This window comes from Bactrocera oleae, chromosome 6 (assembly GCF_042242935.1).
Source record: "Bactrocera oleae isolate idBacOlea1 chromosome 6, idBacOlea1, whole genome shotgun sequence".
Classification (NCBI taxonomy): Eukaryota; Metazoa; Arthropoda; class Insecta; order Diptera; family Tephritidae; genus Bactrocera; species Bactrocera oleae.
Genome location: NC_091540.1, coordinates 9,689,529 through 9,717,297, shown reverse-complemented (window position 1 = coordinate 9,717,297; position 27,769 = coordinate 9,689,529). Strand labels below are relative to the sequence as shown.

The 27,769-nt window shown below is 36.2% G+C and overlaps 1 protein-coding gene and 1 non-coding gene across 7 annotated transcripts in view; one reads left to right on the top strand and one right to left on the bottom strand.

The window, feature by feature from the left end:
- The window catches only part of jim, a 170,447-nt gene that overhangs the window by 108,775 nt on the left and 33,903 nt on the right, over window positions 1–27,769 (bottom strand). For all 6 annotated transcript variants that reach the window (XM_070111869.1, XM_070111866.1, XM_070111868.1 and 3 more), the window contains exon 2: window positions 23,903–23,942. The gene's annotated coding sequence lies outside the window, so the exon portion shown is untranslated. The remainder of the gene's footprint in view (window positions 1–23,902; window positions 23,943–27,769) is intronic.
- Window positions 25,163–25,244, top strand: TRNAS-AGA (transfer RNA serine (anticodon AGA)). Its single transcript has one exon. It is a non-coding gene; the product is annotated as a tRNA-Ser (tRNA).

Here is a 27,769-nt window from a genome sequence, read left to right as displayed (position 1 = left end):
CTGTGAAATTTCCCCTGCTGTCCTTTTAACACCCCATCCTTCGCGTCGTTGCGCTTTGTCTTCCATTTCCCTTTTATTCATATTTAATATTTAATTTTATCCCTTAAGTGCTCGTTCGTATTGAAGAAGGGGAGCCTGATTGTTGCACAGGTTTAGCGAAGCTGCGATTTTCACATATGTACGGGTGCATAACATACATATGGCTCCTGCCACAGTAACCTGATACAATTGCAAATATACATACAATTTAAGAGTAATTTATTATTCAAACTTTTTATGAAGCCCCATTTTTATAAGAAGCCTTTCTCTTCCTGCTTAAAAAATAAGAGATTAGGTAGTTGTTTAGACTCAAGCCCTCGCCAAACAAAGGGAACCAAAACTCAGTTCAATAGCATCAACATTAAATAACTCATCCAAAGATACTGACGGTTTAAAATCTACCTAACTTCGAGCTATCAGGTGTGGTCCACTCCAATAATTGTAGATTGCGAGTCCTAGCACTAATCAGCCCCCATTGATTACCTTTACGTATCAGATCCCAGCTCAGTATATAGCCACGCTCTCAAAACAACCTGTGTGTGCTTGCTGGTACTTGTTCTCTACAGTTGTGTAGAGTTTTACACTCTAGTAGTTACACTCTTTGACCTTTGGAATATTTTTATTGCAGGTTACTTTTTACGTAACGGTTCCAAGCTCAATATACAGCCACGACCTTAAAACATCCAACAATTTTTTTGATGAGCTCAGTTATTAATAGTTTTATGCGACTTCAAGAAGTAGAAATCACAGCCGTGACCTGGAAGAAATTTACATTCTAATAATCTTAAGGCTATTTCTTTCTCTCGTTAGTAAGCCTCTTTCTAGCTACTTCTATGATTAACATGATGATGATACAAAGTTCATTGAAGGACTACAGGCTCCGTTTGGAGTCCGACAGGTAGAAATATAGGTTGGTATCTTTGTAATCTGATCCCCAGAGGATAATTAAATGCTTGTTGTTATGCCAACTACGCTTTTTTATGAACCGATTTAAGGTTCAGACTTCCGTTGATGCTTAAACCATTTGATGGTCTCTTTTTCTCTCTCTCTCTCTCTCTCTTTCAGGCATGCTTTGTTATATCTGGGTTCAAGACTCGCTGTTCACATTTGCCTTTTTAGCATATTGCTCGTTGAATCTGTTTCTGATTGAGAAACTTGCAATATCGTCTTCGTATGACTTAGCACGGCACTAACATTCGTTAACTTTCTAGCTGATGCATGATGAATATATCAATCTATATAAATATGTATGTGACATATGCCATCGCATGCCCATACTTTCTCAGTCATAATTCCATTAATGTTAACATTACGAAAGATAAGATAGATAAACCTTCAATTAAGGTTAGCAAACCAAGGCACTATAATACTCAGCTACCAATAGAGTCATTACCACATACCATACATTCTAATCCATATATAACCTTAAATCAGCTAAATAATGGTAATTTAATTAATTGAACGTTTTCCGTTCGCAATTCAAATAAATTTATTGTCAAACTAATTTGGTTATTGTAGCGCCGTGCATATTTCTGGTAGCACTGCTGCAGTGGTTATGCGCTCTAAATACAATTCAGTTTGCCAAATGAGCCAAAACGAATGCCCATAAACTAAAAATGCAAAAAACAAGTATTTCGAGCGCCTGACAATTCCGGCCGCCGCTCCGATTCCTCCAATCGGTTTATTTGCACAAGTTGCCACAGTTGCTTTCGCAATAGTTGACCGTATCTTATGGGTACATCTAACAAATTACCAGCACTAACATACGATCGCCGCTGAAACGACTGAAACGAATGCAGTGAGAGCGATTTTCAAGGAATAAAAATGAAGATTCATACTCGAACTCGAACTCTAACTCGTCGGTGTACTTATGTAAATTGTTGGGGAAATGTAGATGAAAGATGAAAGAGGTACGATTATCAGCGCAATTAACAACCAACAGATACTTGTAGCTATCTCCGTCAAGTAGGTGATCCTCAACATCAACCGAACAACCGGTAAGTGGCCCAGCCAAAACACTGTCGCCATCAACTGGTTTGTGTTGTGTTATTGGTACATGAACGCGAGACTCAAGCAAATGCGCGAGCGCCGCATAAATTTTGTACCACCAAAGCGGCGCGCGCTTGCTACCAAAAGCTGAGCTTACACTGGTTACTTTTAAGCGACCGAAAAATATGAGTAAACATAAATTGAAATTATGACAGTGAAAACTAACATTTGCACGCCGACAAGTCGTTTCGCAACACAACCGCCGCAGCGGCAGCGACAGAAGCCGATCTTCACTGATTGACGGACATTTGCGCGCGACGTTGCGGTAGCGCCGCCAGCGTTTACTTATTGTCACTAATTACCACGGTGTAATTAAATTGGCAACGCTATCACGAAAAACAGGATCACTTCTAATCTGTGCTGGTCGTCGTCACTGCTGGTTGGAGCAACATTTTCACATTGCAGCTCAACGTCAGCTTGTCGCGCTCAGTTGGCATTTCGCCACTTGGCGCATCTTTGACGGCTGCTGAGCTATTGTTGTTTCCAGTATAAGCCGACATTTGCTAGTGTATGGAAAAACAGGTGAAGCCGACAAATTATTTCTAATTATTGATGGATTTTCTTGTTGTTACATATTGTAAGAAAGATTGATAAGCGCGGCCAATTATGAGCCCAAACATGTTCACTAAATCGCATGTGTTCTTAATTTTGAGCACAAATATGTGATAATGACCACGGAATCTTAAAATTCATCTATCAGCATATATTTTAAAAGAACAAAAGCTGAGCAGCAAAATGTAATTCTTTTCGAAAACCAACGAGTATATTTTACCACTCAAGTGTTTGGCTCTCTTTGCAGTAATATTCAATAGAGAATACTACAAGGTTTTAGTATTTTTCAGATAGCTACGAGATATTCATATCATGCTCCTTTCTGCATACTGCAGCGTTATTAGAAATATTAAAGTAACATTTTCGTATAGTTCCGGTCCATCTATATATAATGAAATATTATGTTACGCTAAGAGCAAATGCGGAGCATTGGTAGATTTTTTAGCGAAGAAGAAAGACCGAGATTAAAGATTTTGCCGTCTATGGAACAAACAATGGTATAGAAAAGTAAATTCTGTGCCTGTATCTGAGGATCTCTAGAAACATTGAAGACTTCCTCGAGAAATTAGCAAGCGTATTTTTAGCTACGAAGGAGAGAGTTATTGACATAGACACTTATTTTCAAGAGCCGTTTCATTTACTAAACAAGTCAGAATGAGGGCTGAAAGGTAGTTCGTGAGTTTCTTGAAATATCTTGATTTTATTCTAAAACGAATGGTCAAAGACCACTTTTTATAATGAGTCAGTGATGAAACGAAATTTTATTTGTAGTAGAAAAGCTTAAAATATGCTTGAAACTGAAGCTTGAAATACACAAAAAAACCTTTTGCTTTAGAATCAAGCATTTTAGCTAAAACAAACACTCTTGGAAGGAAGAGTGATTGAAGACGCTAATTCGCAGAGGGTGGAAATTACAAAGTGAGTATGTGTATGTATGCTTGAGATTTGAAGCCTCAACAACTCCTATGTGTCCAAGCATTAAGAAATCAAAAATATATATCTTGACCTCAAATCCCACCACCAATGTGAGAGAAAATTCATTCAGCAAAAAAATGGAACTGTGCTGTTAAGATTCAAACAGTTTTCCTTCATCGCTTGTATCAGTCGGCCTTTGGCCTTACACACACATGCACAGACACGAGCTCACACATAATAAAATCGAAATAAACTCGCGATAAAGCTAATCCAACGCATTCAGCTGCAAATAAAGTGATTATGGATAATGAAAAAGAACGCAATCAAGTCAACAACAACAGCAGCAGCAACAATAGCAATAACAATCAATTGCAAAAACAAAATTTCACTAAATCGTGTTTGATGCTTTTGATGTTGCAACAAGTCACAATTGCAACCAGTTCTGCTTTCTTGTTGCTCACAACGTAAACATTTTGTTTTTACGCCAACCTGGTTGTTTACATATGGCATTCTGGTCGAGGCAAACGCCAACATGCAAAGCGTAAGATCCGTGCATAGACGAAGAGGGTGACTTCTGGCCTCAGTGTGTAAGGCATCAGTGGAGTCATTTAAAGAGGCACGACAAAGGAGAAAACGGCACGACGAAAGTAGTTGAAATAAACAGCGAAGTGGTACGAGGTACAAGTAAAGCAAAGAAACCATGTAGTGGAGGAGTGGCTGTGACGCGGGTGGGAGTAGTGTGATTTACCTAGGCGCTCAAATACATACGCACATATCCATAGGGCGCTGGGCACTGCGCAAAGTCAAAGTCGCACTTACATACTTTGTTTACACAGTGCTACTACGTGTTGGTTGGTTGTGCTGTTACATATGTCTGTCCGTTTGTTCTTGTGCCTTGTGTAAATGCTATGCATATGCGACTAACAACATGCGTAACTGTGTCTTCAAAACTAAACGCCCTTGACCGTCGTTGTGGCAACATCACAGTACTACCTATATGGGCATCGTATATCCATATATTCACGCAGCTTTGTCTTTGTTTTCGCGTTGGCAGCTGCAAAAATAAACTCAACCCAAGACACATGAAGCAAAAGTGCACAACGCGTGTGTAAGCGAAAAGCGCACAAAAAAAGTTTTGCATAAGGCAAAGGCAACAATACGAAAGGGCTCATGCAGCAGAAATAACAGTGAAGTGCAACTTAATGAGACACACTATTTTTTCAGAAAGGGAAATCTTCTAAAAATATACTGCCATTATTAAGAGTATGTACGATTCATACCGCACACGCTACACACATCATTTTCGACCACGCCCGGTCCATACTTGTACTATTTTAGTATGCCGAAGTTGGGTTTAAACTCCGTCAGCTACATAAATATCTTACAAATGAGATCTTGACTTTTTAGGCTTTATTAGAATCTTTTCAAATGTATCAGTTATTTATATACAGTGATTATTTCAGTAGGCCAACTGGTTGTGACCCAGCATCTTTTGTTACCTTGTATCAAGAGATACGTCATAGGCTCCGAACTTATTAGATTAGTGAAGAACAGCATGAGTTCGGCGTTTCATATTGTTTTATGCCTTTCCACTGATATACCATTTGTTAGCGGACGTCTTCTTTGATATAGAGAGTGATATTTGTCGTAAAATTCGGAGACTCTCGTATACTGATCCGATCCATAGCCAGAGCCATCTTACGTGTACAAAAAAGTCAAAGATTATATTAGGTGGTTCAACGCCCTTCTGTCAACGATTAACCGTAAGTTTTAATAGGTCCACCAAAGTATCAAAATTAACAACGCCATCGCTACAAAATTTATCAGAATGCCATAGTATATCGTTGCTAATGATCTCATCGACACTTGACTATCTCTAAAATATTGTCATCTTCAACCGCTTTAAATCGCTAGAGCTATTAATCTTCCGTTTCCTGAAACTAGCTGTAGAAAGACGCTTACGGCCATACCAGCCAGTTTCGAATCATTCGTAAAAAATAATTATCTCAAAAATAATTAGCTTAACTTTTTCAACAGTTTTAGCCTTGAGCATCGAATCATCAGCAGTATTTAAATTAAAAGGCTTCTACTATTTTCAGCTACAAGATAACTTCCTAAAGCAAATTTTAAAATATAAAGCAAGCCTTGTGTATGGTCGGTATAATGGTAGTAGTAGTTTCAAAAAGTATGCGAACCTTCGTAAGCATTGAAAACAGCACGCCTAAGACTATTCCACGATTCAATATAAATGAGAAATTTTCTACCAAAAACAAACTAGAGATTTCTTCTTACTGTCCTCTTTGAATACTAATGTTTCTGTCTTCTTCTTACTTTTCCAATAAACAATGACTTTTTTAATTTCGATATGAAACCCTTTGATGTCAGAAACAAAGAGTAAGTACAATTTCAGATATAAGAATAAACGGTGTAAGTCGTCAATAATGTGGAACTTGTATCAGAGTGAGAAAGTCTGTTTATATATTCATTTCTGTACCCGCACAACATTATTCTTTCTCCTTACTACCTTAATTCCTTCGCTTTTTCTTTGTGGTAATGGCAAATCACTTGCGCTTTTTGATCAGCTGCGTGACCACACAGACAAAACAAAAACTATAACGACACACATCCATCTTGGGGGCAAAATAGCACAAAAAATGTAAAATATTCCATAAATAAAAACTACTCACTTAAACCTGGAGCACAATCAAAACAACAACAGCAAAAGCAAGAAAATACTCAGCTAAACATGACTAGAATGCGATTGTGAGAAACGAAAAAGTGACAAAGAAATTGAAAGAACAACACACAAATTTAAAGTACGAAATAAAAAAAAACTTGTTAAACGAGCAGAAAAATGCAAAAGAACGACGCTTGCGTTGAGGAGACCACGTAAAACCCAACCGAACGTGGTAGTTCTCAAGTCAAAAAAGAAAAAAATTCCACAAAGATTTCACTTCAGCGCCGCTGACTGTGAATTACACGGCCGTCGGCACTGGAGGCGATTCGCCAACTTTGCAAATGATGAGCAATGTGATGAGGCACAATAACAGCTCCACGCACCAATGTACTTATAAAAAGTGCATGGGATCGCAGAGGAACAACTGAGCCGAGGCAGGCATTCGTCTAACTCAGCGCGCGTAGATCATACAAGGACAGAGTGCTGCAGAAGCGGACTTGTGGCAGTGAAGTTGAGGCATCACAACAGTTCGGTTGGCGGTGGCGGCAACGACACGCTTTGTCACTGTCAAAGTGACAGCGCGTCGGGCTTCCCGTTTACGCCCACGCGCGCTCGCTTCCAACTCAAGCTCATGCTCATTAAAACACAAAGAAGAGCAGCTGAATGGCGTACAAACGAATGGTGGAGCTAAAATGTGATGCGCGTTGAGAAAAAGAAATAAAAAATAAATTAAAATGAGAAAAAAAAAGTATGTAGCCGCGCGGCAAAGGAATAATCAACAAAACGGAAAAAATTATACAGGCATAAAACGAACGCTGGAGGCGGATAACCGCAGAAAATGAGTTGCCACATTACTGATGTGCATATTAATGGCAAATTTGCTTTTTATTTCCTTTCCTGCGTCGAAGAAATGCGAGGCGTTAAATTAAATCGAAGTATTCAAGTTTAGCTTACTGTGTTCGATAACTGAAAAAATAACTGCAGCGGATTTTGTTAATTTTTGAAGATGCGTAAAGCTTTTGGCCGGATTTTCTATTTGTGGTTTTTAAAATCGGTTAAGTAAAGCTTCACTTAATAGAAAAACTAGTTTGTTAACATTTTACCGGAAAAAAATGATAAAGTTTATAAAGTAGCTTTGTTTTTGTTACAGCAACAGAAAATCATCCCAGTATCTGTTCCGGTAAAGTAGATCCGACTGCCGTTTGAACCGTCTCCATTAAATGATAGGAAGATCTATGCTATGCTATTTTAAAAGACAGATTGGTTAATAGAACATACCGTCTGATGCACTTACGGGTCATACACTTTCTGATAAAAATAATGGATATACAGTTCTTAAAGCAAGCTTACAGTAATTCAGGAGCATCGTAGTTAAGTAATTCTGCGAAAGGATTTTTCCACTTTATCCTACTAGGAATCTCCATACATCTGAGAAGCTACGACAGCAACTCAATGCAGAGAATATATCACATGACAGCCTGAAAAGGAGTAATTGATTTCTAAAATAAAGCGGATAGGAATTATTCAACTAAATTATCATGCTGTTCACTAAAAAGTGTCTAAGTCATGGATCAAGTGATTTAATCTATAAATTCGGTCTAAGTAATACACTTTAATCTACCATACTTGTTTTATTGGTATAAAGACTCAACCAAGACCTACGAGGAAAAAATACAAATAACGACAAGTGCTTTAAATCAATGTGAATTAAGCTTAGTCTTGAACTTAAGACTTAAAATATATAAAATAGCGCTTGAAATCAATATAAAATTAAGCTTAGTTTTGAAAGAGAAATCGATCTCCGAAATATTAAAAATCGGGTTGCAATTTTGGTAATAGTAGACACATGTTGATAAATATTGATGTTGCAAAATATTTCATTTCGTAAAATGTTGCTGGCAACAGTACAGCTGTAAAAGCTCTAAATTTTTCAATTTCAACTTTAGTAAATAATACAATATGCGTCAAAATTTTTAAATTAAATCTAGCAATAATGTTGTGCAACATTTGCACATTGAAAAGTTGTTAGAGAAAAATGTCTACATTCCAAAATTCGTTTTCCTTGCAATAATTTTGTTGCACAAAATTCATGTTAACTAGCTGGCAACATCTAGCTGCATTTGCATGAGTAAATACTTAGCAAACAAAAATAAATATAGAGGCACAGTCAAAGGACCTTTGGCTAGCAAGAAAAAGAGTGGAGCTACAACTTAAACAACCACGAGTTGTTGCATTGCACAACCTTTTTTTTTGCCCATTTACCACATTTATTTGCAGTGCCACAAATATACAACTTTAACCCTGTCATGTATGTATAACATGTATATATGTATAGATGTACGTATGTGTGTGTATTTACGGTTTTTATAGCTACACACCTTTTTATACCCTGAACAGTTTGTTTTAAGTTTGTCACGAAGTTTGTAGCAGCCAGAAGGAAATGTCGGAGACCCTATAAAATATATACATAAATGATGAGATGAGTAGATTTAGCCATATCCATCTGTCTGTCTGTCCGTCCATCCGTATGTATGTATATACGCGAACTAGTCCCTCAGTTTTTAAATTATTGATCTTAGAAGCTTCTCATTTATCGGAACGGCTGATATCGAATCACTATAGCATATAGCTGCAATACAAACTGAACGATCGGAATCAAGTGCTTGTATGGAAAACTCTTTCATTTCACGAGGTATCTTCGCGAAATTATATCAAAATCTAGTTATTGTAAGGAAACTTAGTATCTATGAAGGGTATTATAGCTTCGGTGCGACCAAAGTTAACGTTTTTTCTTGCTCGTTTTTGGTTTAGGCAAGTACGCCAGTTCACCAGCTTTTTATTGAGCACAATGAAGTTTATTTTCACTACTAAAAAAGCTGAGCACGAATATCGCCTAAACACACACACACCCTACTAACGCTGCCGCCTGTAAGTGAAACTGAGGTTTCAACGACCAATGCGCCTGCATTTTATTGTTGTTTACTGCATTCCAACCGCCGCCGACGACTTGGCTGGCGACAGTTTGGTGTTTTATCGCTTTTGTTGTTGTCGTTGTTGCCAGTAGTTGAAGCGTTGACGGTGATATCCTTGAACGAGATCATCAATCTTTTTTTTTTTTTGCGAACGCAAGCAACAACTCGACTTGCCTTAGCGTACTTTTTATGGTCCTATCCGCAAACTGACCCTTGTGTCTCCCGTCTATCTTAGTTTATTTTCATTTGTTTTTTTGCACGACGTTGATCCAATTCGCTCAGCCGCACCACCTACAACGCGCACCTCTGTGCCCTTAATGCCCTTTTTTCAAAGCATCATTTTTTCAGCTGTTACACCTTTTCAGCGCGCCCGTATAAAGTGGCTTTCTTTTAATGGTTTTTATTTGCGACTTTTTTCTTTTACTACACACTTTCAGCGTTTCTTTCGTGTACAATGGACAGACCTTGTTGTTGTTGTTTTTTCTTGCACATTTTTCATGATTTCTCTTTGTTTTCACACCAGTTTCGCGCGTTGGTCGTTCAGTTGTTCGCCTGCTACGGCTTTTGGCTCCTTGACGAAATTTTCTCCACCTTCCTTTCGCTGCCGCTCCCCTTGCGTTTGCTCGTGCTTAACTTCTTTGCTGGTGGCTTTTGTAGTATTTGCTCAGTTGCTGCTTTTCCTAGTATTGTTTGTATAGCAATTGTTGGTTTTGGGCTTGTTGGTTTTGTTTACGTTGCTGCTGCTGTTGCTGCAGCATGCAATGACCTCGAACTTGCCCCCAAATGTGGCGGGTGTGAGTTTATGCACATTTGCCTGCATTTGCATTTGGTTTGACTTCGTTTTTGCCTCATTCCTTTTTTTTTGCTCGTTTTTTATTGCCACCTTCTCGGCTGATTCTTTGTGTTAGTGTGACAGTGCAAAATTGCTTTGTTGCTTGCTCAGGCTGATTTAAATATTTAGGTTCACCGAGTTCACGTTGCGAAGAGTGCATTAAATCAGTATGTGTTGTTAGAAGCGTAGCGAAAGCATTGGAATTTTCTTTAACGTTTAGTATTTTGGTTTCTGAGTAAGTTTATTACTTAAGAGTTCACTACTTAACAGAAAAAATATACAAACACGCATCGGATATAGTCATCAGCAATGTATGCTCCCAATAAAGATCGATCTCTCTCTGGACCGAAGTGCGTTAACGAATTGAGAATCTGATTAAAATATTTCCTTCTTGCAATAAAAGAGCACGAGGTTGTTGGAAGCTGGATACCTTGTCCAAAAGATGATGATAAGAAATAGTTAGGTTAGGTTCTATGACTGATCTCCAAGATGCGCAACACACTTAAGCAGCTGAAGCCTAGAAAAGTGCTAGTGTTGCATCTCAGGCATCGACAAAACGCTTTGAATTTGTCAAAAATTTGCGTATGCGTTTTATTTTTTTTCTTCGCTAGTTCTGCGGCATTCAAAGTCTAAGTGTCACAAATTTGGACGAGTTGAAAAGGAAAGGTTAAGAAGACGCTTCTACGACCGGCATTCGTTAAGATTTTTAAACTTACCTCGGCGATATCGCACCTATACCTAACTCTTATAGAAACACCTAACTCCAAAACATGCAATATGACTTAAAGTGTTTGAAAAAGAATATGTAACCTCTTAAGTAAGAAATTAGATTCATTAGTGGCATGCGATTTTTAAGCGACTGTCTTTGAAAGTATAAACTATATACACTAAACTTTTCATAAAATTATTGTACTATTTAATACGTACTTGTGCTGCTAAAGCTTTTATAACTCCACTTTTAAAATTATTTCGAGTCTCGAACTATATGAAAGAGCATATACGGAACATAGCTATTAAATGAACGGTTATGTCTTTCTGTTTAAACAGTTAGTTGCTTGGAAAAATGGAAAGAAGCTAAATTATTAAACCAACTGTTACTCCTAAATAAAAAACAGCAAAAAACCCAAAAGAGTATTGACTAATTTTACAATACTTGATAGTTCTACTAACAATTTATCACATTCTTCCTTTTTATTATTCATAAAAACCACAAAAAAACAATAACATTACTAAAAACTTGTGAATCCGTGCAGTAAATACATAGCCATGAAAAATTTTTAAAGCATCTATAATATTTTATTATTTTCAACTCAAAGTTCAGTATTTTGTTTGCATCCGCAGCGGCTAAGAGGCTTGGCAACAAACAAATCGATACAACAACCATAGAAAACAGCTTAGAAACACAGCTACGAACAACAACAAAATCAGAATTTGTGAAAGGTCAGAAACGCAGAAATCAGCATTAATTATTCAATTCGTCTAGCCGAAAGCAGAACCGGTTTGTTGACGTTGGTAAAGTTCTGAACGCCATAAATCGTGTGATATAAATTTACTTGATAGCTTTGCTGCTTCTATTCTACACTACGTTTTTGCTTCAAGCGCTTTTTGCTTTATGTTTTTTTTTTGGTTTTAGTTTGATTTTGAAGCGCTTATTTATGCTTTTTGTGCGCTTTTTAATTTTTTTTTGTTTTTTTGTGCTTTTTAAAATTTTTTTTTGCGCATTTTGCTTTGCTTTTGTTCTCAAAAGTTCCAAAAAGAGCAGCTCAAACATACGACCGAACAAACTAGTTTTTGCGCTGAAAAAACTATACAGAATTTCTGTTATATACACATACATATGTATATACTTGTATATACTATATATCTAGAAGCATTTGCAGCTTCACTCATACGCATGCAGATATCTGAAGGTATGAAAAATCGATAAAGCCACAAAGCCGGCTGCATTCGTCGTTGGCTGAGCGTCCAGCATTATTTGCAGCAATGCACTTTTCAGTGCACGTTAATACAACTGCAGGCACTGACATATTTAGTGGATTGCATTTTAGGGTACTCACGCGCACGACTTTTGCGAAAAAGGGCTGCCAGCGGAGATGAAGGTTTTTACACAAAATATCAACTTTTTATTTATTTGATTGTTAAAGCAGCCACAGCGTATGAGTTTTACCATATGAATTTTTGAAATAAAACAGTATCCATGGCACTTAGATATATATTTAAAATAAAACTGTGGCACCTGTGTGCTCATTTTTAATATCCGCTGGAAAGTTTTTAGTTAACCACTAGGTTATTTGTAATTAAGTGGGCTTGAGAGACGTTAAAGGAAGCATAGTACTGAAGCAAACATGTCATTTTACTTGAAACCGGTACAAAACTTTCTCGATAAGTGGCTCGTAGACTTAGTTATTACATTCTAACTTGTTTTAGAGAATTATTGACGAATTTTAGATATCTCCGAATGCAGTCATCTTAAGTCAAAACCATCTGGACTAATAAGAGAGAGCTCCTACAGATTTCGAAAGCAAAAATTTAGCACCTAATTGATAGTTCTTCCGGTTAATAAGCCGCAAAATGGAAAGCTGTCAACCAAATGTTGTTTCTGAATCTTTAAGCTTTGCTTTTTGCGTCACTTTTGAGGTTTAAAATCTGTTAGATTAGATTCACTGGAGATTGGAATAATTTACAAGACCAACGGAGGCTTAGCGTGGTAGAAAAACATTTATGAATATTTTGTAATAATTTATAAACAATTAAACTAAGCCAATCCTTAGGTTACACGAAATACATATATGTACTTAAAGGTCCAACACACAAACTCACAATAATCGCAAATTAGCAATATTTTAGAGAAATGCTTACTGGTTCTGTGGCAACTCTAAGCATTAACCAACACAGACATATTGCCGAATTAAATTGTTTTTCTGCCTTCTGCAGTACTTTTTCGTCAGCAACCAAACAACAAAATTCTGTTTACCACATTTTTTGCTACACAAATTCTCTTCTAAAAAATCATACAACAAGCCAGCCAAGTCACCGCTTCACTTCGCGCCGGTATTGCAACGCCAATTCAGCCCACAAATTGCCCAGTTTTACTATGCGCTCTGACGTAGTTTGTAGTAGTATGATTTCCATTTGTACCTTTTGAGCTTGTCTGGTTGGAGCAAAGGCGCACAGAAGCGCATACACACACATATATTTGTATGTATATATATATATATATATGTATGTATGTACTTTATGTACATATATATTTCGCATTCTAACAATGCACCCACAACACAAACGGACAATGAAATAAATCTGTGTGAGTGTGTGTGTGTGGAGCAGTAGACAACTCAGAGGCTGCTGCAACCGGTCGTGGCTGCTTTGCATTGCAACAGCAACAGTAACAATAACAGCTACAACAACAACAGAAGCTGCCACGTGCCCTCCGCACGGCCGCTGCTGTACTATTGCAGCAACAACAATATTGTCTCAATGACTTGTACGCATTCGTCTCTCACTCGGCACCCACACATTTTACGCTCGAAATCTAAATTTCAAGTTCGTGCATTATTTTACTTTTATTGCTTTAATTTTTTTACGATCGGTAGTTTTTTTTTTTGTATGGCAACTTTGCAGATTTTTTCTCTGTTCTTTGTTGGACAATTTTTTATTTCATTTTCGTCATTTCACGAGCATTTCATGTAGTTTGCTACCAACGGTTTGTGCTAGTTGTTTTGTTGCTGGGTTTGGTGAATCGGCATTGCCGTTGCTTTAATTTACCTTTTGTCTCTCGGTACTACGCTTTTCACTTTGCGCGCACCAGCATTTTGGCAGCGTTTAGCTCCTTTTTTTCTTGTTGCTTATCTGGTTCATTTCTGTTTTCATGTTTGGTACCTTCCTTCTATTTTGTATTTTTTTTAGTTGTCCAGCATTTGGCAAGGTCTTGGCGTATATTTCTGTATTTTTATCCTTTTACTCGAAAATGCATGCCACTTTTATGGGCGAAAATAAAAATCCAACAAAGTTGCTAATAAAATGAAACGAATGAATGAAACAACGGAGGAGCATAATTTGAGATAAAGTAAATAGCCTACGGTCCAGGTGAAATGCTATGCAACTTAAGTGACTAAAAGAAACTGCAAAAAGCTTTTGAGGTCAACAAGGTAGCGAGAAAAAGGTATAAAAGGCAAACGAGTGGTATAATTAAAAGGTTTACAAATTAAAGGGCAAAAATAAAAATTAACTGAATTGCAGGAGTTAAGTTGTTTTTACGAGCAAAAACATGCACAGAGATAGAAACATTGTTTAATATTTTTACATATTTTTATCGATTTTTAAAGATTTTGCTTCCGCGGTTTTGGTACTTAATAAATTTTTGCGAAGTTTAAATGAAAATTTGTATTACAAAACCAAAAAACTGGCATACAGAGAATAGTAAAACTTAAATTAAAATAATTAAATTTTTAATTATTAACCGTTAATTACTACTACCAATACAAAAAATCAAACAAAATAATTGTGTAAATTATTACAAAATTTTTTAACGTTTTTTTTTTCAGAACTTTATATCTATGACATCAAAAAATTATTGCCAAACAATGTTGAGCATTGTTTGCCGCGAAAACCTAAACTTCAAACCAAAACCACTTACAAAAAAATTTACTCAGAGCACTTAATGCGTGTCTGTGACACGAGTTTGCGTACAATAAAATTTCAAAAAAAAAAATAAACCAAAACCCAAAAAAAAAATGCAAAATAAAATTTACGCACATGCAAGAAATTAAGGTGTAGAGCAAATCGTGCAAAAAACATTCTTGCAGATTTTCAGCTCAAAAATAAAACCGGATCTCAGCCAGCAGCTCCGCGTTTTGTTGTTGTGCCAGTTGATTGCTTGTGGTTTGCGCGTTCATAATAATGTGGTTTTATTCATTACTTTACTTGCCAATTCCTTTCCTGGTTGGCTTTATGTACACTTCTTTGCTTACATTTGCACTCTTTCCGCGCAATTTTTTTTTTGTGCGTTTTTCTTTTATGCCATTTCGTACTTTGGGCGCGTCGCTGGATTGATTTGATCAATTTTATTGCTTCATTAAAACTTTTCGCCAGTCTGCATGCATTTATTGACTGCGACGTAAATTGATTATAATTCATTGAAATTATGGCCTTTTCGCATTACAGAGGTAGACAGACCGTTGCCGCTACAAATTCACTTCATTTGCCCGAAGGTGTGGCTGGAAGCGCTAATTTGTCATGGGCTTTGGAATATGTTAAAAAATGTATGCCGTGAAATAAATTATCGGACGCTGACTGTACATAGAAAGCAAAAGTATCAAGGAAATAATTATTGCTCATGTGAATACTGACAGCAAAAACAAAAAAAAAAATTAATTAACTAAACACCCAGTTTTTAAATAAGCGCTTCAAAGCGTCTCCAGTTAGAACCACTTACCAGGCTTTCAATGGTTTCTTCTTCTTTAGCACTATAGTGGGTCGGTCTGGGCCGAGAACACAAAACTTGGTCATTGCCTCTATCCTTTGCAAGTACAGCCCAATTGTTCATCCCAAGCACAGACAGGTCCCTATGGACTTGTTCTTTACATTGGATGCATAGTCGCTTCCATTGTCCCCCCATGGTTCACGAATCGAAAGATTTGTTCGCTGGAGCATTGTCTTCCATGCATACGACATGGTCTAACCAGCAAATACGTTGGTTTATACTTATCCATGTCGCCGTTGAACTTATACAATTCGTGGTTCTGTCTTCTTCAATACTCATCACTCACGCGGACGGCTCCAAAGAGCATGCGGAGAAATGTTCTTTCGCATCTCGGTTCGTCATTGTCTATGTTTCTGTGAGGTATAATATAATATATCATTGCGCGTAATTTTTGTATGTCGAGTGAAAGATCTGTTTTTACCTTTCTATGCTACCGATCCTAAATACCTAAAAAATTAAAGAGAGAGATAATGAAATCGTAACAGAGCAGCCGAATTATGTGTGTTAATTGCGAATCTCCAGTTAAAAAGAACTCCGAACCAATTTTGGAAACAAAAGTTGGTTTCATTTACCGAAGAAAATCATGCTTCGTTCGCGGATCCCTAACCCATGAAAGAAAGGAATGCTGAAATCGTAACAGAACAGCCGAACAATGGTTGATTTCTTTACTGGTTTGTGAGGCTACGGTTACATGAAACTTTTCTATGATAAAATTCTCCGAACAGTATATAGAAATTTCAATTCTTGTATATGGTTTCTATGGTTCATTAAGACATGAGAACTGCAAAAACTACTGAAAACTTCAACTATTTCAGCATTTAATTAAATATCCTCGGTTTGGAAGACATTTTGGCAGTTCAAAACTTTGAACAATACTTGTACCAACTATTAGTATTCCTGTCAGTGCCTTTTCTAGAGTAAAATAATTGTTATTCTATAGGAGGTTTGAGCAAAGTAAAGAAAAAAAGTATTATTGGAGACAAGAAGAAAGGAAAGAATTATTGCTTAACTTGGATCTATGGATCTTGCAAAGAAAGGACGGAGCTCACAACACACCTTTTTAACTATATAATTCTAAAATGTTTACTTAGCATCCCAAAAGATTTTTTCATGGTTTTTCATTCTTACCGAAAAATAATGTTTGCGAAATTCACGATACAACTTTATCAACAGAACTCATTATATTATTATAATATAACATAAACAAGCTTTCATTTCCAGCTTAGCAGCTTTTGTAGCAGTCTCATTTTTTTCTCTCCACAGCTTCGCTACTTTGACAAACAGCACACAGAGCACAAGTGTCCAAGGACAATAGAACTAACACAAATGCGTAGACAAAAGACAAAATACTAATACTAAGCAGACAAGATAAAGAATAAATTGCTGCCAACAATGAAGGAAAGTTTAAGTGACAAGAAAAGCAAAACGATAAAATACGAGTATAAGACAGCATTAGTTGTGTGCCATTAGATGGTAGAAGATTTGCCCGCAGCAGCCATCATTGACAAGCTGACACTTCATTATTTCACCATATAAAGGTAAGCTTGTTACACTCATTCATATTCATAAGTATTAATACACGTACATACACATTATTAAGACATGTCCACTCATTATATAATCGGTTTCCAACAGCGTTAAAGTTTTGCTGCATTTACTTAAGACTTTAAGCAGAGAGCTAAGTTTGTGGTCTGTGTCAATCTAAAAAGGACTTAAGACTAAAGAAAAAAGCAAAGCCATTTCTAGCCATTAAAGATTATTACACGCATTTATCTAAAGTTATGCATATTTGTTTAAACCTGTTCAAAATCATAAACCATAAACTAAAAATAACGAGCATATGAGTGACACAAGAGAAGGATGAGAGTAAAAATTTTACTTAACTAAATCTTTACAGTTTAGTATTAGCCGTAATATTCTAGTAGATCTTGCTCCGCCATAAGTGACTCTTATTCGCCATATACCATATATATAATAGCAGCACGACCATCAGCCAGATTTAAGTCAAAGTCAAGTGCTAAGAAAGTTGCGCTCTAAATAAGGAAGTAGATTGTATTAGTTAGCTGGGCTAGAGGGATAAAGCTCATAAGCGTCGTAGACGACGCGAACTTCGTAGTAAGCTCTTTTCTTTTTTTAAATATGGAGGCAGATGAGATCAATGGTAGAGATTATGGCTTCTTTGGTCTTGAGCGAGTGTTTACTGCAATAAAGTTGAGCCAATCGAGGCATTTGATGATTGCGTGATTGATAGTATTGCGGTAGCGCTCAGTCAAAATTATGAGAGGAATATGTGAAAGCGCTGCTGTTTTAACTAATTTGAGGTTAGTAACATAACGTAACAGAGTATGGATTTTAAATCGCTGAGTAATGGAGTTTCCTTTGAATTCAAGAGCAAATAAGTGAAATAAAAGGAAAAGCTGGCTCTGAGAGAGGAGTATTATAGTTGCTGTTAAATTTGCGTTGGATATTACAAGCGAATTTCGCTTTGCGGATGGCTACCACAGCCATCATACTTGAAAATGCAATTAACAACACTGTGCTTAAATATTTTAGAAGCCTATAAAATTAGGCAATATTTCTCAGATCTGCACTGTAGTGTAGGCAACTGCACAAAAACGGTTTTTTTGATTTTGACATTTCTGCGTACTAAAACAAGAGTTGATAGTCATCAATAATATATACAAAATAGTGACTACCGATTCAGTTGCCTGCGAAAGGTTTCCGATATACACTCGTAATGTATATTTTGGTATACGCTTGACAAATGTCAACTATATGCGCTATATTATAGGTACGCAATAGGGTTGTATATATAATTTAAGGCATACTAAATATGAAAATAACTATTACTTATAGAAATACTGTATTATTTATAGCTGAATATCAATGAATTTCTTAGGAACGTGAATATTAAGCCATTTTAGCCTTTTCTGATTACGAAATAACGAAAATTCGAACAAAAAATATCACAACTTCAAGTAGTCAGTGTCTACTTATTTAGTGTGACGCAAAATCTAGCAGCTCACGTAGTCCCTTTAAGGTGAATGTAGTCCAAAAAGAGCATCGCCTTCAACCGTAACACCAATTAAAAAACCACTAACCACTAACTAACGAGTATACACCACACCATCCGAAGAATTTGCAATCGAATCGCGCCATTCGTGCTATGCATTCCATGCACCTTTTGCAGTTAATGCTTAGTTACTTAATCAGTCTTTGTAGCTAAATTGCACTTTGATTAGAAATTGAATAACCACTAAGGTACTCACCCAGATATACATATATATGCCAGAAACATACATACATATATGCATGTAGGCTTGCTTATTGCATTACAGAAAAAAAAACTTAAGAAATTGCATGCCTGGTCGGCACAACTACAAAAGCAAAGTCAACTGGCCTTAAGAGCCGACACACGAGCGCATACTTTTTATACATACTGTATGCAGTGGTAAATATAACTATATGGTATTAAGCCTGCGTTGAATGGGTGTCTAACTAATAGCCTTTTCTGTGCAAGAACGTGTTTCTCATATATTTATTAGATTGGCCATAATCGTTCAAATATATTGTGTATATATATATATATATATATATATATAGTATATATACTTGCATGTATGTCTGTAATGGCAATATTAAAAAAATTGTTAGTGCAATTTCATAAGCATTGCTGTTGTTACAGGCTCTAACTACTTCATAGCGGCACAACAAATCGCAGCAACACCAATCATGCCAACAACAACAGTGAGTGCGCACCACCACCGCCACCATCAACATCACCCCTTCATTTTCTAATTTAATGCAATTTCACGTCAACACAACAACATTAATTTTGCCCATCATAAATCATGAAAAACGCCAAGAAAACCAACCAAATAGCCACTAGTTGTTGGTAGTAAAAGAAACTGCACTACAAATGAAGTAGTTACATGTTCAGAATATATATAATATATAAATGTAGGTAGGCGCGTTTGACGGCAAAGTGCAACATTGCAACAACATAGCTGTATGTGTGTGTGTTGCTGTCTAAGCCTTGTAACTGTCAAGCGGTATGTGGAGCCTGGTCTTAAGGCGCTGCTGACCGTCATCTCATGTTGTTAGTTGTACAGACAAGTTTGTGTTGTTGTATGGCAGACAATAAGAGCAGAATTCAGTTCACGCTACATAGGAACGTCGCATAAGTGTAGCCTCAACAAGGAGGTGGTAATTTGCGCTGCGGCATAAAGCAAAAAAATATATATTTATATAATATTAGAAGCTTAGCATTAAAATAATTTACACTCCTATAAGACATATATTGTCTCGTAATAAACTCGCTGGTGGCATTAATTGACCACAGGGGCAGGTTAAAGTTGGGTTACAAAAATAGAGATTTGATTTTGCTAAAGAAACAATGACAGCTTTTAAAATATAATCTTTCGTTGAACGTAAAATATGACTTCCCCCTCTGTTCAGGCTATAATAAGATCTAGGCAAAATCAGAGTTGTATAAGTGGTCGTCAGCGCCAATGTTTCGATCTTTTTCTTCTCAACGAATTAAACTTACCAAATCACAAGCGACTTACTTTATATTACACAGTAAATAAATCGGCTCTCCGAAGACTAAGTAAATAGTCGACACATAACAGCGATACAGCTGTGATATGCATACACCTTCTAGAAGCAAAAAAATCATAGTCTAGTAAAATTAAAAAAGGTCTCCTTAAACCAATAAATTTCGTAACTTAAACTCTTCCGAAATCTTCGATTTCAGTAAGTGCGTCGGTACATGTGTCGATTTGGTCGGCAGAACAGCTAATACCACGAAAAATGTTTCAGCGCAGCAAATATTAAGAAAAGAGAGTCTTAAAAGTGTGCGCGCAGAGTTGCTTGACAAGAAGAGAGCTGTAAAATTTATACACATTAATTTCTTTCTAAGCTACTTTAAATTACCGAAGCACAGTAAAACATATCTAACTCACATATTATGACTAATACATATAAAATCCTAGTGGCATGCGCGCTATGTGGCTTTGACGCCTATTTCTATTGCCGCCAGCTGGCAGACAGATTGGCGTTTGATAAGACGTACAGCAGTTATTACTGTGCAACTGTTGTTGTTGTGCAAAATAGTTGTTGTTTTTTAGTAAATTTTTTCATATGACACATAAATTTTTCATGAGCAAATTTTTTATCTATTTGGCGAAGTGACCGCATTGTGCCACCTGAGTTTTCCTGTAGCGAAAGGAAATGGCAGACAATAGTGTCTGCGCATAGCAGCAGCAACAAATGACTTAGAACAATTTATTTAACATTTGCGAAAAAATTTTCGTTATTTGAGCATGACGCTGAGCCGCGCATGCGTGCATTTCATCAGTGTTACAACAGTGGCGATCGGCATACATGCGCGTCATCATCATTAACGCGTGCAGCAAGCAAACAGCAGCAATATAAGTTTGTGCATGCGTATGTATTATCGACAGCCAACCAGCCGTGTGCCAACAACAGCAACGTGACATGCAATACAATTGCTGTCAATCGCTATTGTTTGCTTCAGGAATTTCGCAAAGGCGGATGCGCGTACATGGCAGGCAACGCGCAGCAAGTGCGTGCGTGTGTTGCATGCCACAGCTAAAAAAAAATTTACGCAAAAAGTAAAATAAAAAGCAAAGAACAACAGCAATAAAGCGAGGCAAGTAACAAGCAAGAGCAACACTAGCAATTGGCAATGACGTTGCGTTTGTCGATAAGACGCTAACAACGTCACGACAATGACGCCGCTGCTGAGGCAACAACACGGTGCCGCACCCTATTGCGCCACGCGTTCTGCGTCGTGCTGCGCGTTAACTGCGCGAGTAGGCATTTCGTAGTGTCATTAAAACTATTACTATTATTATCAGCGGCGATAATGTATGTAGTTATGTGTGTATTGTGGTGGCGAAAAGGTACTTGCTTTCGGTTTTGCGGATTTTTCGCAACACTTACAACACCTACATACATATAAATTTTACATGCATATATGCGTAGTTGCGCAAGCGCTGATTGACCGGCATTTTCATTGCGGATACGCGACGAACGCATGCGCACGCGCACTGCAAACACGCCAACAACGAAACATTTATAAATATGAAAACTAAAAATTTACTCTAAGAATGCAAGCGCCCAATATGGCACGGTCGGTTGGCCATTGCCGTTGAGTGACTAGGTCGCTGCTATGAATGTTCAAGTTGTCGACAGACAACAATACAATAATACATACACACACACATATGTATGTGTATCACTTGCTCTGAGGTTAAGCGTGTATAAAAAGTCATTGCTGAGCGTGCGATTTGCCACGCATTCCTGGCATTCATATATAATAAGTATTTATATGCGCTCGAATGCCGTCACGTGAGACTTTAATAAATGCACAAATACACATAAAACACACACACACACACACATATATGAATGTGGTATTTCCAGCGCCTAAATAGGTCCTTATGCCATTATCGGTGCGCTTACATAATTAAAAATCATAAATATATATATATATATTGATCTACTCTTAATTGGCATAACTAGACTTATTTATGCTAAATTATACAACTACCATAGACATTACATGCCACACATGCCCTTTAAGGCAATCAATCAGGCGAAATATGATCGGCATAATGCAAGTATGTGATCTTTAAAGAGTCTGACACGTTCTAATTAGTGTACAATCGTTATGTTATTTTTTCGAAACGAATATAAGGTAAATATGTGTGGCGACAAATTAAGACCACCTGTGGTGGCGTAATAACACTGTGATGAGCTCCCGCTGGTTCTTTCCGCACATTCCCATACATTAGAATTATGAGTGTTTGACAAATCGTGCTATGCTGTCAATGCTTGACGAATGTGAATCCGGCAGGCTTTTAAAAAGCTGCTTATGATTATGAATATGTATATGTACAACAACCAGAGAAAGGCGTACAATGAGCGTCCGTAATGAGCAGTAAGACTTTCCTGGTGGCAGTTGAGTCACCATTTGATTTTAGCCCATTTGAAAATATGTCCAAACCAGATTGCTTTGTGCAGACAATCATGGATATGTGTGAACAAGCAGCTGTACAATATACATTAGAATAGAAAGACAAGTCGCTTACGCTCATTTTAAGTGAAGACAAAGGTCTTCGACACTAAAATAATTTTACCTATATGATCGAAGATCCCTTGCTGTGCTAAAATGCGTTCCACGTGATGGTTTTCCGGCATTTTTAAAGCTTTACTTCCAAAAGATCTGAGTAGTTTTAGCAAGTTAGCAAACAAACAGCTTCTGATTACATAAACAGCAACAAAATTCATAATAAGTATTCATATTATTAATAAGTAATCAATAAGATAATAAGTGTAATTTAGTTATGAAGAGTTGTGGTATTTGGTAAATTTAGGGGTGGATATCAAGGTTGTCTAAGTCTTTTCTTAATTACTACTTGTAGAGTAATTGTAATTGTAATGATTAACGTAATGTTGATTTTATGTCACTTTTTAAAGATTTACTTTCAGACAATCTAAAATGTTTTACCACATTACTAAACAACTTCTGATTACATGAACAGCAGTAAAATTCATAATAATGAATTTATATTAGTGCATTATCAATAAGTAATCAATATGATAATAATTATAATTTAGTTATGAATAGTTATGCTGTTCTTGTCTAAGCCGTTTCGTAGCTACTAAAGTAATGGTAATTGTAATGATTACAGTAATTGTAAATAGTTTCACTCACAAGAAATTTTCCGATGGTAAAGAAAATTAAATGATTACATGTAATAGTAATCATAATTACGGTAATGATAATGAAAATAACAACAATTATGATATTAGTAATGGAAATGTCAATACATTTGTATGTGCATAGAAGCAGCATTTCAAATTACTTAGAATCAGTTAGATAGTTATGCTAGCTTCAGAAACCATTATTTCGATGAAAATAGCAATAATTGTAATGTAATGGTAATGGTAGCTTCACTTATTGATTTAGAGCATTGATTATTTTTATGACTGTGGAAAAAACAATGTAAAATGTAAAGTAGTACTGATAATGATAAAGTAATCGTAATTGTTCCAGCAATAGCTTGAGAATTAAACCGAACAGAAATTATAGCAAAAGTTTTAGCAACATATTGATTATATTAGTGATAAGAAAGCGGTTGGAGTAATGTTAATAATTATAGATATATAATAGCAATTATATTAATTATATTAATAACAGTGTTCAACACTTAATAACAAGTGAAGTAGTTATGCAATTCATAATTATTGAGTTAATTTTAATTACATCTATCAATTATGAGCGCGATAATGGGGTTTAAGTATTTATTACAACAAGTTCGTTAAAGAAAATCTTCAAGCATTGCAACACTTACCAGCTATTGATTGTGTCTGATCTTAACCCGCCGAAAAGCACTGCAAAAGAAAGAAAATAGGAACTTAAGAAAAGGAGCAAAAAAAACTTTCATGCAATTTTAATTCTAAAAGCGAATTTGCAGAACTCGTAAATACAACAACATCAGTGCTGTTACATATTGTATATATACTATACTGAAGACCGATCAGTCAGTCGTGAGTTATTTGTTGCGGCAGTCAATCGACCATGCAGTCAACCAAGCAATCAACCGTGCACAGTCACCATTCATGACAGCTGGGTAAAGTAGACAGTGTAGTAGTGAGTCCACTTTATAATCACTGGCATTTGCCACAATAGCCACAAAGTACTTTTTATGTTGCTGGTTACACAAATAATAGTTTGCCAAGCCAGCAACAACATCATCATCGCCATAGTCATCAGATGTCACAGGCGATACATTCCATGCAACATTGTGACAATGCCACAGTGGCATTGAAAAATTGCCAACGAAGTAATAATGTTGCCATCAATTCTGTTGAAGGTTTTGCCTTGTTGTTGTTTTAATTCTTTTATTCGTGTTTTTACCACAACGATTTAATGAAGTGTTAACAATGTTTGAGTGCAAAGCAAAGTCATTCAATGTTGTTAAATCTTCTACATGTATATGTGTTAGTGTTTGCCTTGCCATTTGCACAAATAAAAGATTCTTTTCCTAGGCTACCTGTGTATTATTTTATTTTAAAAATTTTCCATTTTATATAATTTTTATTTTTATCTAATCATGTTGGACTCAATGACGTTATCAATCGCTGTTATTTTGCGCGAAAAATTCGTCACTCATTCATAAAAAGCTTTCAATGATATAAAAAAATCTTTAAAAACAATAACAAAAACTACTTGATTACCAACACCAACACCTCGCTAGCCCCGCCAACAGTTTGCGATTTAAACACTTTAAACATTCAAGTGCATATTTATCTAATCTAAAGTCTAAATACCATTTAGCCAGCACACGCGCTGCGCAAGCAACGCCCATACATACATATGTATCAATATATGTAGTAAATGAAACAATTATGTGCTCGTACATATGTATGACAGCAATTTACATAAAACTTATCGCTGCCTTAGCATATATTTGCATACATTTTAGAAGTAAATAAACTAATTTTCTTATTTTTTTGTATTACTTTTATCATTGCTTATTCTTTATTTGTAATCTTCAACTTTTATTTTTTTTTTCGTTAATGTGTGCATATTTCGTTCGGAATTTTAAGAAGCAGTCGTGGCCGAGCGGTTAAGGCGTCTGACTAGAAATCAGATTCCCTCTGGGAGCGTAGGTTCGAATCCTACCGACTGCGAAGTAGCAAAATTTTTTTTGGCGAAGTTTTTTTTTTTTTAAAGGAGAAAATAAAATATTTACGCGTTTAGAGATTGTTAATATTCAGGGAATAATTTTTATACCTTTAAGAAGGTATATATATATATATATATATATATATATAATATGTACATTAATAAAATGATCAGCATGAACTGAATCGATTTAGCCAGATCCGACTGTCTGACCGTCGGTCTGTATATACACGAGCTAGTCACACAGTTTTTGAGATATCGATCTGAAATTTCGCCGTTATCGGACCACAACACTTGCCATACAAACTGACCAATCAAATTGAAGACAAAAGTCTTCACAAAAGATCTTTTACCCTAACTAAGTAAACTTAATTCGACTTGCAGGTTGTTTATATCAAACAACATGGCTAGAAAGAGCTATACAAAATTTTTCATTAACTGTGCACCTTTTACATGTCAGGAAAATAATGAATGGACTTTTGATTTTGGTCGATAACTGGAACTATATTTTTTTTTCGTATTATAGAAAATTATTTTCTTATATGCAGAAATAATTATATTCAGCAGAAAGCTGCACTAAACATAATTAAATTATATAACAACTCATATGATGCTATTCAACTGCTAACTCAAGTGTCAAATTACATATGCGTATATGCAACACTGAAAAAATGTCAATTACAGTTTTTCTATTGAAACTGCGCGCACTAGGAAACACTAATTAAGGCATTGCAATAAAACTACACAAAAAAGCGACTCATATTCATAAGAGCCATACATGAAATACCTGCTATGTTCTGCTCTAGGGAGTGTTGACATAGAAAGTGCCTACATTTGTGCACCGTTGTACACCTTTAGGGGACCGACAACACAAGCAACATTGCAACAAATTGGCAAAATAAATATGAAACTAAGCTAGGCATATTTGAGATGCAAGCAAAACCCACTTCAAAAAATATGAGCGCATTAGCTGTGAGGAGCAGAAAATTCAATGATATACCTAGTTGTGTAAATAAAATAAAAACAGTTGTTATTTTTACGAGGGTTCCTTAAATCGGGAAAAAAAATTATGAGAAAATGAAGCTGTGTGGTTCGATATACAAATCTAATTTCAAACAAACCTGCCAAATAGCTAGTACCAGTGCCTGTTTCTCTTTTTGTCAAAAGTTTCCTTAAGTATGGTTTTTTGGCAAAGACACTCTGACCGCAACAGTAGTACTCCTAAATCCCTTCTTCAAACTCATAATAAAAAAGTAGAAACTTGTTCATATCACGCTCGCTATTGTTAGAGATCTGCAATAACAGTTTTAAAAAATTTTAAATCAACCCTCGTAAACCTCGAAAGTGTACCTAGCAGACTCTCGTGAATGACGCTTGTAGCAATAGCTACGAGTATTTGCATAATGCATAAATAGCCGTAAAGTGCCCGTAGGGCAGGATACGAGTATAGCACAAATGCACTTGTAAATCATTAAAAACAAGAAATTCGTCTGAAAATTTTGTAATTTCTTTGCAGAACTTTCGCAAAAGCCCACCTGCATATATATTTACATGTAACTCTTGCTATTTATTTTATGGTATATAATGCATTTAATGTCCAACACGTGTAGCTTTCTTTTCTTCATTGTCAAAATGTGACCAAGCTTAAAAATGCTGCAGAAAAAAAAATTTTTGCTTCGCGCATTTCACTCTGTTTATTTTCACAGTCAAGCACTGTGAACCACTTGTCCGTAGCGCTGTAATTGGTTAACATGACTTGGTCAAGAGGTGCACGCTCCACTACAGGCATTTGCTACACAAATTAAGAATAAGAAAGTAGGTGCACTCTGCATATGCATGCACTGAGTTGAAGCAACGTACATACTCATATGTGTATAAGTGGCCTGTAGCGAAAAATTTCACGATGCGCTGTCGGAAAATTTAACAAGTACTTGGCAAAATTGAGAAGGTGTGTGTGCGGTCCATATTCTACAACGCAGATAAGTATTTGGCGATAGAAATTAATTGCTAAAGCGAAATCGTAAATTACAGCCAAAGTTGTTGCTACGAAATGTCACCTAACAAGGGAAATTATCAATGCCTTTATGGAAAAAGTTTCTTAAAAAATCACACAGTCATAACAAGAAAAATTCTCCTCTTTTGTGGTGTCTATAATGTTATGTAATAGAAAAACCGACCAATTTACTACCTACTTGACAAATTATGCCTGTCAAAATGCTTCCAATTTCCTAGAGGTTAGGCACGTTAGCTTATATGTAGCTATGTAGTTTTGTAGTGAAGTCAAGAGTTCCTTTATTTACTTTGCTGCACTTAAAACTTGAATATTTTTTCACTTGAACTTATTTATTTGACTCAAATTCTCTCGCTTACATTGCTATACATCTGTTTGCGCTGAAGCTGAGCCTGAGCTGAACGGTTTTGCAATTGTACGCTACAAAAAATAAGAAAAAAAGAAAGTGAGAAATGAATTAAAGGTGCGCTTTGGCGTAAGTATTTATCTTGAACTAAAATTACGACGTGTTTACGATGT